This window comes from Cylas formicarius, unplaced genomic scaffold (genome assembly GCF_029955315.1).
Source record: "Cylas formicarius isolate icCylForm1 unplaced genomic scaffold, icCylForm1.1 PGA_scaffold_120__1_contigs__length_32141, whole genome shotgun sequence".
Classification (NCBI taxonomy): Eukaryota; Metazoa; Arthropoda; class Insecta; order Coleoptera; family Brentidae; genus Cylas; species Cylas formicarius.
Genome location: NW_026844219.1, coordinates 1 through 13674, shown reverse-complemented (window position 1 = coordinate 13674; position 13674 = coordinate 1).

Genomic DNA, 13674 nt, shown 5'->3' with positions numbered 1-13674 from the left:
TTGAACACACGGTAAAGAAATTGGTTCTTCGAGATCTAGCGCAAAGCGCAATACATAGCTTTTATTGCCGCTTGACTGTCGGCATAGATCGCAATTGTCTTATTACACGAATCCTTTTCATTTCTAGTTATCTTGCGAAATATTCTATTATTTAGACGATACATATAAAATGTGGCTTTACCGACTAATACTTAGGATCCCTTGAACAACAAAAATTTCCAACGCAGAAGTTTCTCTAAAAGAAGACAAGGATTTATTCTGGTCAATACTGGCGTTTCGAACTTCCATTGTCTAAAAACGTTTATAACACGACGTTCTTATGGTAAGCACCAGACGATCGCTGACACCACACCACAACAAACCACAACACCTGTACGGCTTGTCAAAGGTCCATAAACCTAACACGCTGCCAATCAGTTCCAATTGCAAGTTCCAGAAATTCACCAAAAAGTGAGCTGGTTCGATTTCTGTTGCAGATAATCAATCATTTTGTTGAAATAATGAAGACAAGCATCTATTTTTAATTCCGTGGCATATAGATTTAACGTCATCTTCAAGTAACGCTAATGTTAAATATGAGGGGTATACTCTCAAAAATTTTTTGCAAGTCTCAAAAAATTATATTTTATATAGAAAAATTAAAATATTACAACAACTATTAGGATTAAATATGTATCATTAATTTAAAAAAGTGAAGAATTTTAAAAGAAATACGAAACAAAATTTCCATTTAAAAGATTTATATTTTATTTTTTGCGCCACCTTGTATACTTCAAAATAAATTTAAATTGTGCATCCTAACAATCTATAAAACTTTTGTTTCAAAAAGTGGCAACGAAAAAATGACCTTCAATTTTTTTCAGTCACGCAAGAAAAAAATTTTGTTCAAGAACATGACATGGTTATAACAAACACATGCTGTAAACTACACGAAAGGAGGCTATATACGTGGACCGCCCCAGGCCATAATGGTGGACACACAATAAGAAATCAAATCGCCGACATACATAAAAATAATCTTAAAAAACTCGTTCACTCAGTAAAGTGCAACGTTATGTCAATTACATATTTAAAAGGGCCATTTCGTTTAAAATATAAATTGAATAAAGTTAATATGATATCAGTTACTACAAAAGATGACCTTCGCGTTACATTTGATATGAAATTAACGTTCAATAAAAATATTATAAAAATAGTAAAAAATATTGGATTCTTAATTAGAAATGCAAAAAAAAAATCAAATCGGAAAGAAAATTCTTTATTACAATCCAGTGCAGCGAAACTCGATTATGCTAGCATAATTTGGATCCTTTCGTTTATACTAAATATATACAGATGAACGAGAAAATTCAAAAGAAATTCATTATCATTGTCAACTGTATTCTATAAAGAGAACCTGATACTGAAGTCAACAATGGCATAAAATGTTGCACACTGCACAAAAGAAGAACTCAGTCACTCTTTTTAACAATCTTAAAAAAATGACGCGTCGAGCCCTTTTCAGCCATATAGATTTGTTGGTGTCTGTGATTTGTTTATGTATTAGTAGGCCCTGCATATAGCTGGCAATGTCAGTTAAGGACATAACTTTTACTCTTTATTAAATTTGGTGTTCTGTCACACATAATTTTAGTGGCCAAACTAACCAAAATTACGAAAAGTATGAAGCGCTAAAGTGTCAAACGAAAACACAGAGGCAGACAAGCGAATATTCCGGACGTTAAAAAATAATTTACCCCATTACGGAAGTTTCAAAAGAGCAAGGCAAAATCAAAACCACTTATGAAAAACAGGAAATTGAATATAATAAACACAGTCACAATCACATTAATCCTGGAAAAGCAAGAAGGGACTGTTCAGGAATATTTAATACAATTCTTATGGCTGGAGCACAGTAAATCATCATGCTGTAGTGTACCAAAATCGGCAAGGTCACTTTGAATTTAATGTATGGCTAAATAGGAATTTTTCGAGGTAAATTTGTGAGACTTTATTTAAATGACTTTAATGTAAATCTGACAACGAATGGTTATATAAATATTTTGCAAACATGTGTTATTCCAGTTTTGGAAGACTTGCCATGAATTCCTGGACCTAACTCCTCTATTTTTTTTACGGGAGAAATTAAAGATAGAATTTTCTACTAACCAAAACTGATTTAGAGGAAGCTACTTGAGAAGCATGTGTCACATAGAGTTAGTGAATAGTTGCCATTCAGTAAGAAAAACGTGTACCTTAAAATATTTCAATATAATTAATGTAAAAGGTTAAATTTTAATAATTTGAATTCTAATATTTATTGTGTTTTGTATATTAGGTTAAAATAACTATAATTTTATTTTCTAAATAACCAAAAATATTTAAAATAAAATCTAAAATTAAAATGGAAATATAAAATGGTTATTAGGTTTCGTATTTTTCAATTAAATTATTTTGAATTGACCTTATCTTTTTCAATATTTATTGAATTATTTTAAAGGTTTTCGAGAGACGTCTTTTTGAATACATAATGCACGGCCTAGTAATATATAAACAGAAAATTCCCTATATTTTTCACAAATACCAACAAAACTATATGTCTGAAAATGGTTGGACTAGAGCATTCTTTTTAAATTATGGCTGCCACCTAAAATAAGAAACTTGTATTCATTTATGAGAAAACGGACGACTGTAGAAAAAATCTGCCCCCGCATTTGCCTTAAAAAATGCCCTAATAATGTTTTGGTAAGTTTCGGTTAATTTTGGTTGGTTTTTTCATTTTCCAAAGGATACAAAATTCAGAAACGCCCTATATCTCGGTTGGTAGTGAATATATCATACTGCGGTTTTTTCCCTAATCTCTAAAAAACTGTAAAATCAAACCCCAAAAACACCTCAACGTATAGGATTGAATGATGAAATTTTTTATTCTCGGTCGAAATCAGAAATGTCAATAAGTACACCCACGTTGTCTTGGAGATTATCAGCGCACCACATTTACTTTTCGGTTACTCCAATTTTGTTCAATAACATGTTGAAATGATTCATCCTATTCTGCATTAACATCGCGTTAACTGGTGGTAAACTATCTTGTATTTCACAGCTATTTTTTCAATTTTATATTTGTCATACTCATTTCTGTGTGGGTAGGAAGCATTCATTTCAACTATGATCGTCAAAGAAAAAGCAATGTTGAATTTCGGCTTGTTCCATGAGGTCACTGGATACCTAAATTTACAAGAATAATAGGAAGACTTATCAATAACAAGATTTTTTTCCATTGCTTGGTAAATTGGAAATTAGCGACTGCTCAAAACATTTCTCGAAATAATCGCAGTTTATTTCGTCATGACAACTCTCATCTAAATAGATCATATAACAATTTTGTTGGCGATATTTGTTGATCGACCTTAAAAATTGAACATAAAATAGAAGAAGAGTTTCATATTTAGGGGTGTTTTAATCCATTTTGACTGACTTGCTCATGCAGCTATTAATACTTCACTAAACCAATCCAATATACATTCAGCATTTATTACTTATTTATAGTCTTTCTAATCTTTGTATGACTATATTCATATGTATTTAAAATATTATCTGCATGACACATAGGTAACTTTTGAGCTAAACCGACTCTGGGACTGCTATACGATTATCAACAGCGCTGTGCCGCATTCTCTTATTTGAAATGCCTGCTACCCGCACTCTATTCTCAGTGTAACTTGGACTATAGCCTTCGACAATGCAACATTGAGTTCTCTATACTTAGATGTGCCAAATAAAACAGATTTTCAAGGCTGCAGGGACGTTATATTAAGATTTGCGACTTCAGTCGAAGTAATCGCAAATACGGTGGGCACCCGCCATATTTGCTAATAATACAATCGCACAAAAATGCGAAATATTAAATAAATATAACAAATTTTCAAGTAAAATGCCAATGGATTGCTCGGCCGCCCCATATGAAAATTCCTGTATTTTTCTTGTATACAGACCAAAAATGTCTAGTTATTATGAGGCTTTTTTGGATCTTTTCTTAAAGCGTTAGACTAAAATTCTAGAGGAATTTTCACATATTTTCTTGTGTTCTGATCTGAATATTGCTCGAATGCCTTGTAATTTTTTTAAAAAAAGATGAGGGTTGAGGGGGACGGGTTGAGGTTTGAGGGAGGGGGGTGAGGGTTGTAGGAAGAGGTGTTGCTAATATTTGTGGTGGACCAAATGACCTTGAGCGGACCAATTTTCGCTAATAGGAACCATAAATTTTCTTATGGGAATTTACATGTAAATCTAGATGGAATATAAGAGGACGAGCTCCTAGCAAAGCAATTTGTATTCGCGATGCTTCCAAAGATTATTTCAACGCATTTCCGGTTCAATTTGATGCGTTTCTTATGGGAATTTACATGTAAATCTAGATGGAATATAAGAGGACGAGCTCCTAGCAAAGCAATTTGTATTCGCGATGCTTCCAAAGATTATTTCAACGCATTTCCAGTTCAATTTGATGCGTTTGCTCAGCTATTTAACACTGATAACCGCATGTCTCTAGATATCTCCGTTCCCGAGATACAAACAACAATTCCTCTTTTCACCCCATCCAGGAGTTGAATCGGCTTTGTTCATGCCAAATTTCAACTTTCTACGATATAGGGAAGTAGATGTAATTTATCGTAGAAGATTTGACCAGAACATGGTTACATACATTTTTTGGTTCGTATTTGTCATTCGTATTTGCCCAGAAGGCCAGGAGCAATATTGTTTGACATCAAAATATTTTTTTTTGGTGCGGGTCAGATTGCATTCTTCTGCCACTTCTAATTACAATTTATCAAAAGCATAACGATTTCTACAGAATGGGCAAAAATGCAACAGTTCGTCTAGCAGTTAATTACGCACTTTTGCTTTTTTGCGTGTCCAAACGCGCAGCGACACTAGCGGCAATGATTAAGATTTTTATCGAGTTGCAAGTCGCGTCGCTTGACGATGAGACAAACGCTGCACTATATGTAGATGCCTATGCGACTCTGACATAACTTCAGTCGCGCCGCTCGCCACGGCCCTATGGTTGTACCCTAAAAACCCAAATGCGATGAGAAGACTAAGTCAAGAATTATACAAGGCGAACGAGGAAATGAAAAGCTCACGATAGAGAAAATCGGAGACAATTGGAAGAGGTGGTGGTGAGATGGTCTGACTAGAAAAAGGCATACTCACTTTCAGTAGAAAATTACCACCCTATCTCTTTACTAAATAGTTTCTAAAAATTTTGTGAACAATTTATTTGCTATAAAACAAGCCCGTTTCTAGAGAAAAAATTTGTTTTAACTGTTAGTCAGCATGGTTTTAGAGAGCGGGCTAGCAACGTCTAGAAGCCGTTTTGTGTGTCAAAGTAATATATATGGTTTATTAGTTATTTTAGAGAAAAATGTTAAATACAAATGTTATAGACTAAGACTAAAACCAACAATTTAAAATTATTTTTGAATATACAGGATAAATATGGTGAAAATCTAACTTATATATTTTTAAATGAATCACCCTGTATGTTATGGCACTAATAGATACTCCCTTTTATATTCAATCATCCAGCGTAGCATTATTGTTGTCTACACTGAGCGCTTTCGTTTTTTAATATTGTTCTTAGTATTTAAGTGTTTTTTTCTTATAACTATTAGCAATATTAATATTAAATTTTTAATATTATCTCAAGGCCAACATACCGATTAAATTGTTATTCCAAAGTTGCGTAGTTCATAATTTTATTATTGTTTAAATCTCAGTTTTAATAAGTATATGTATATGGAACGAATACTATTATTTGAAAGAATTATATTTAATTCGTCTCTGTAGACTGTTCACATTCAGGTAATATTCATTTTGTTCTCAATCTTTTGTGATATTTTCGCACTTTTTGAAAATTTTCAGCATTTTGTTCGCAAAAATGTGTATACCTCAAAAAATATTAATCTTAAGTATAGTAATTAATGGAAGTATAATATACAGGGTGTTCCATTTGAGTTTTGGTTAGTTTTTTTAGTTAGTTAGTTTGGTTAGGAAAATTACTATTTTTCATGCTTAACACAGGGAAGTTTTGACGAGAAAATGATCATAAATCCGAAAAACCTCGGTACAGACCATAACAACCCTACCCTACATTGGGTTATTGAGTATAAAAGATATTCCATTTAAAAAAATATTTAAAAAATCATATTTAAAAATAATTTTGAATTGTTTCTTTTAGTCTTATCTAAACTTTTGTATTTAACATTTTTTTCTAAAACAAATAATAAATGATAATAAATGGAATAAAATCAAATAATAATAAAGAGACCCTGTATATAGTATTCCAACATATTTCTGATAAACTCTGGAAAAATATGTCTACTTAATTTTAAAATAAATGATTTTTTCGGTTCTAATAAATATTTGCATCATAAATAGTTATTAATAATTAATATTTAAAATTTTTCAAAAAAAATTCTTATGGAATTCTTAGATTGTACATCAATAAAGTCAAAACAAAAGAACTATTCTTTGTTGTTATCAACGGTTGAAACACTGTGTTTGAAGTGTTTTCGGAGCGCGAGCATTGAGGATGCCAAGTGAGATCTTGGCGATACGTCTGCCGTCTGCAGGATTCCAGTCGGAGTTCAACAAGCGAACGGATGATACCCCGAAATATTTTGTGGCAAACTGTGTAATAATATTTAGAAAGAATATGATATAGAAATTATGTATTTATATATGGTATTGCAACACATTTGTGATAAACTCGGGAAATATATGACTGCACTTAATTTTGAAATATTTGCAATCTTAAATAATAATTCTAGTGAAGTATTTAAAATTTTTCAATAAAAAATTCTTATGGAATTCTTAGATTGTGCATCAATGCACAAAAGAACTATTTTTGGTTTGTTATAAGCAAAAGGATTGGATTTTTAATTTAACTAAATTGTGGTATAATTGACTTAAATTATTAATATATTTTCTATCGCTTACAGCATTTATTTCATCTTTAATAGGAATTATTTATTTTATTGCCAATTTCTGATAATTATTACCTTGCTTTAAAATTTTAATTCCATTAAAATTAAAATTAAATTTATTGATAGTTTTTGAGTTAATTTTAAGGCAATTACAACTTGTTATTGAGTCTCGGGACCGTAAAACGTTTGGTAATAATACGTGGAGTTTTTGTATGCGCCAACGTTTTGCTAAAAATAAAAAGGCAACTCTCAAATTTGTTGGGATTTCGACCTCGATCTGCCATTAACCCATTCGACCCTAATGATGGCGAAAGAGGTCAATCACTTCGGGTGGGCCGTCGTCGATTTGGGCGTCGCGACGTGCAGAGGTCGACGACCCCAGGCGACGGCAAGCCCGCGCCGTCTGGCCCGGCGGAGTTCCGCATCAGGTGGGGCCGCCCCCTTTCCCTTCGCCCCTTGTCTGATGCTGATTACGACGCGACCACCACAACGCGTACAACACACGCCACACTACCACGGTCGCAATATTATATGCAGCCACTAACGAGGCTAGTGCATGGGGTTGCGATTTTTTTCACGCGAAGTTTACTCTTTAACACCTTATCTTAGAAACTAAGGGATCGAACGAAAAGTCGCATACAAAAGTTAATTGGGGTTTTACAAATCTTCAATTTATTTGAATGTTCTATATATAGAATGTTTCGTTTTTCGTGGGCAAGTGTCAACTTTCTAATTTTAAATGGAACACCTGATGTAAAATTTTATTTTTAAATTCTATACAAAATTCTAGGTATACATATATTGTGTATAATGTGCTATACCTAAGTCTAACCGTTTTTGCGAAAATGACTTTTGTAAGACATAAAATATCTGTCAATTTCTTCATTCGGAAGCATTTATTGTTTCAGTTGAGGTAAGTTTTGTTGTAAACAAAGGACTCGAATACCGAATTTCATAAGAAATTTCGATACATTTAATACAGGGTTCGCGAAAAATAAGATTAAAAATGAAATTTAAAAACTGCCAAAAAACTTTTTTTTTTAATGGGAACTACCTATTTTTTAACCTTGTCACATTTAGCTTTATTGTTGTATATGCCTAACATTTTTACTTTTTGAAATATTTCCTTTTAAACATTTGTCTATCACAAATAATAATAGTGGTGCCATATAAGTTCAGATAATGTAAGGTGGCTATGACGGTGTTTAAACAAAACAAGTGCTAGGACGTTGCCTCAATTTCCATTCCTTTAAGGCGGCGCCCAGAAAAAAAGATCTTCGACAGGATTTACCAACACTTTAGAATATATGGAACCTTGAAGAAAAAAAAATAGGCGTCGTCATATTTTCAAGGATGAAGATCAACTTAATATTTTGTTGCATTTTGCAGAGACTCCTGAAGATTCAACCCGAAGTGCGTTTTTAGATCTAGATATCAAAAGAACGACGCTTCGAACGTGCCGTCAAATAAACAAATAGCGGCCCTATAAATTCTGTCCGGTTCAGAAATTAGAGCAACGGGATAACAACACCAGGTTAGATTTTTGCAACAATCTTGTGGAGAGACACTTTTCAGAAAATACATGTTTTAATATCTGTGATTGACAAACGTTTAAAAGGATATATTTCAAAAAGTAAAAATATTAGGCATATAAAATTCCCTTAACTTTTAATGCTAAATATGACAAGATTATAAATATAGGTAGTTTCCATTTAAAAAAAAAAGTTTTTTGGCAGCTTTTTTAATTTCATTTTTAATCTTATTTTTCACGTACCCTGTATTAAAATGTATCGAAATTTCTTATGTAATTCGTTATTGGAGTCCATTGTCCACAAGAAAACTTATTCAAGTAAAACAATAACTGCTTCCTAATGAAGAAATTGCCAGATATTTTAAGTCTTGCAAATGTCATTTTTCGCATATAAAATTAAAAATGTCAAAAACGGTCAGACTTAGGTATAAGACATTATACACAAAATATGTCTAGAATTTTGGATAGAATTCAAAAATAAGGTAATATGCAAGGTGGTCCATTCAAAATGATAAAGTTAATATTCGCCCACGAAAAATTAAACACCCTGTATATAAAAAATTAAAATAAATTAAAGGATTGTAACACCCCAATTAATTATTGTATATCCACTGTAAAAAATTATCATGACTTGCTTAGTGTTTAAAATACAGAGTTTTAGATCACCCCTCGTATCTCGGGTATCCTATGAAATGTCAGAAAAGTGAAAAGCGCATCCGATCTATATTTTTACGCACAACTGAGTGGCGTCTTTTTCTAAATGGTTTCGTCTTTTTGACAAAAAACAAAGTTTGGATTTTTTGAATGGAACACACATCTTATAGGCTCATTTAATTCCGCATAGTATAAGCTTTTCAAAAATGTATAGCAGTACGGAGTTATTTGTATGAATAACCTCACAAAAATATATTTTTTAAATTTTTATGAAAGTTTTTGCGGTAGACCTTGGAAAAGGGATTTATTAAATATCTAAAATAGTTACCTTATTTATTCATAACAATACTTACACAATAACTTTCATAATTTGCATGAAGCCAACTTAGTTTAATATTATCATTTTATTTGTAACATTTCACATAGTATCATACATTATTAAAAAAGTTAAACCAAAACGATTATTTAAAATGATAAGAAACATAAAAATTATTAAAATATTAGCATTTTATTTAGCAAAATAATCTAAGTATGTAGGTATGTCATTATGTTTTTCTTAAGCGTCCTATACACATGCAGGCAAGCCCGCGCAAGTGCGAAACGAATTGCGGCCACACACTATTCAGGTAAAGCGACCTATACACATGCAGGCAAGTGTTAAGACTTGCCTGTGCAGGTCGAAATCCGCGAGTAAGTGCGAATGTGTATGGGTCAAATTAGGATCAAACTCATACTCGGTTCTTAAGACCTCCTTGTCCCTTACAGCGTTCTTAGAATAAATTTCATTTAAAGGACGATTTAAGCAACGAAGAAGATTCACGGAACGACTATAAATTTGACTCTCACGTCTTTTATTAAAAATAATTAATAATTATAATAAAAGTACGGCTATAAAACATTGCTAAAATGAACAATAGGTTTTAAGTAAATGGCCAAACAACCTTTCGTTAACAGTTTGTTTAAGAATACCCTAAGCGATCATAAAATTCGTCTTTAACATTACTTATATTGTGAAATCTTGTCATATTTTAAGGAAATAGCGTTTTGTAACTGGATAAGATTTTCAAATTTAACATTTTTATAGATAGCACTTATAACAAGTTACCCCACAGAAAGAAGTCGTTCGGCGAAAGGTCAGGTAACTGATCGGCCAAGGGTCTATAAAAAACGGCCCAATAATATAATATTGATATATAATAATTGATCTCTTTGGGATATTGGCTTCGAGTGTGAACAATGCCGACAGTTTTGAACTGAAACAAATATTTATTTTAAATCCCTCATTATTTGCTTTTTACACCATTTCATCGCCTTTCCCGGGCTCCCGGTGTTTTTTTATATGTTTTTAACATGTACTTACAGATTATCCAAGAATTCTCATATAGTTTGCCTCAATCTTCATCGTGCTGGCCCTGCAATTATGGAAGTTGCCTGACAACGGTAATAAAACTCGGGTCCGGTAGATATTAAAAGACAGAACATTAGGGACGGACCCTCAAATTTTTTGGTAATAAAAAAAACTGTTTATTTAGATGGGTATAATTTCACTGATTTAACTAAAAAAAAACAATGAAATTAAACAATTACAATAAATTCATACCTAGTAATACATACATATACATAATTAAATTTTTATTCTAAATGTCTAAATTTAATTCTGTTTCACTATCAGAGTCGCCATTGAGATTAATTATAATAGGATTCATGTAGATTTGTATAGATTTGCCTCAATTTTTATCTTGTGCTGTACTGAATATTTCCAGCTCCCAATTTTTATCAAATTTATAATAAAGTAGGAGTAACATTTTCTGCTCTTACTTTTGATTTTACTTTGTTCCAAAAATGATCTATGGGGTTAAACATGCAATGATAAAGAACATGTACAACAGTATGCCCAGCATGTTCAGCCAAATTTTCACATACATACTGTTTTTTGTATATCAATTTTCACAAATATTCCTGGATTTCAGTGTTTGAACTTGATAAGGCTGGTGCTTTGCGTAGCAGACGGCTGTGGTACCTTGCGTTATCCATTACAATAACACTGTTATTGGGAATATTTTTTTAAAGATTGTTTTGGAATAAATTTCCAAAAAGTTCGCGACTTGTATCCTCGTGATAGTCCAAGCTGGAATCCCTAATATTCTTTGCAGACAACAGCAAGAAGTTTGGGACAAATCTGTTCTCTGACCCAGCGTGTATTATAGTGATACGTTTTCCTCTAACCATTTTTTAATAAAATTAACCCATCCTTTGGATACAGTGTCGTATTTATCGAACCATCAAGGTAAATTATGGATCTGTTGTCTAATCTATATCTTTTAATTTCTTGAAGGTAATTAAATATCCAAGTGCGTGTGTGATCCCATTACTAGCCGCCTTTGCCTGTTTTGCTGTACTTAAATCCCATATTACAAACCACTCTATGGAGCGTGGCACGGCTTCGATTGGTTTCATCTTCTTCCAGCTTCTTTTTAGTCTATCCAAAGTAGGAACAACTTCGCTTTGATAAAGACAATATAATTTCCTTCTTATTAGGTCCTGATCACTATTGTCTGTACGGTGAGTTTGAATATCACTATGTTTATTCCTTTCATTCAATTCTCTACTATTAACAATATAGTAATAGTAGACAGGTTTCTTTTAAAGCTTGTTGAAAGTTTTTCAAAATGCACAGTAAAAACGATTATTCATCACTGCCTTGTCACTCAAGTAAGAATTTTTTTTTTGTTAATGGCTTTTCAAAATAACAATAGATAATTCGTAATCATTAAAGTTTTATTGGAGAAGGTCCGTCGAAAGCCAACACGATGAATATTGAGACAGACTATACTAATCATTTTGTTTTCCTGCACATGCACATGTTCAAATCTTTATGGTCTCTATCTTTTGCTCTGTTATCGATGTTCTCAACTCAACATTTGCAGATATTTATTACGGTGCCAACCGAAAGCCAACACGATGAATATTGAGACAGACTATACTAATCATTTTGTTTTCCTGCACATGCACATGTTCAAATCTTTATGGTCTCTATCTTATGCTCTGTTATCGATGTTCTCAACTCAACATTTGCAGATATTTATTACGGTGCCTTCGGACTCAAATTGTTCAAATTATGAAATCGAAGGTATCGTTTTAGCAGGAAAATAAATTGAAAACATTCAAACACTGATCTAAGACTGTTTCCTGCATAATACCGCTTAATTACGGTTAATTTTTAATTAAAGGGAATTTAATAACGTATAACAATCACAAATGAAAAATATTGTTACTGTCACGAATTTGATTTATTATCCAAAATTTGTTCAAAATCGGTACATGAATTAATCATACCGGCCCCTTCAAAAAGTTTTATAACAACTTTACATAAAATGTACAGAGGAGCCAACATTTGGACACCTAAAAATTTACATGGGATTTCCTATGTTCCGTTCGGCAATGCATCACCCGGTAAGAATCAGGTTCGTTTTGACGATGTTTTAAAAATACATAGTACACTATTGGCCAACTGTTAGCAGTCATCTAAGAAGGCCTACATAAATTAATAATTTTATGAACGAAAAGATGGAAAATTAAAATTTATATAAACACTTTTATCTGTATCATCGGACCATCGGACCTAAGTGTTTAAAATGTAAAAAAATGTTTGAAAAGTCAAACGTCAGAAGGCATGCAAGCTACCATTGGCAGTGGAATTAACAGGCATTCCAAGGTCAACCTGGCGTGGAATCCGTCACTAGAAAAGTGATGTCATAAAGGGATAATGAAAGTGTCTATGAATGGTGATGCAAAGTGGATTCGCAAGGAAGTGTATGCGATGCACAGTGGTGCGATGCTAAACGGTGACAAAAATCAACTATTTTAATTATATGCATTTTTTTTTTTTTAATAAATACTACAAAATTTGTTAATAGTGTTGTCCAGAATGGAATTGGTTTTAATATTGGTTTCTTTTTACTATTTAATTGAACAATACTACAAAATTTATAGTGCAATTTTATTTTTTTTGGTTATTTATAACAATATTAAAAAAGAGGCAAAATATTAGACAGACACAAACAGATAACACAAACAACAACAAATATTAAATCTGGATATGCCTTAGGAAAACTTTTTTTTTTGGTGAAAATAAGTCTCTTATTGGATCATTTTTTGAATATAATTTAGTTGAAATAATTGATGCTCTTTACTTTTTGTCTCAGCAGCTCCTTCTGATCGTTCTCCGATATGATACATCCTTTACATTAACTTCATGTACTGGTCATCTTCTTTTTGTAATGCATGTATTACATATTATGCTTGAAATGTGATCTAGGAAGATCCGTAACGTTACCTCTGCAGATGATTCGGTAATGTTAATGTATTCTTCTCTGGGGCAGTACTTTTTCTTGGACCTCAAAACGTTTTGATAAGAAGGGCACGTTATTAATTTTGGAATTAACTTTCTTGTAATTAATTATAGTGGAACGTCTTCTTAACATGGAAACCATGGAGTTATCGATAACAAAGATTATT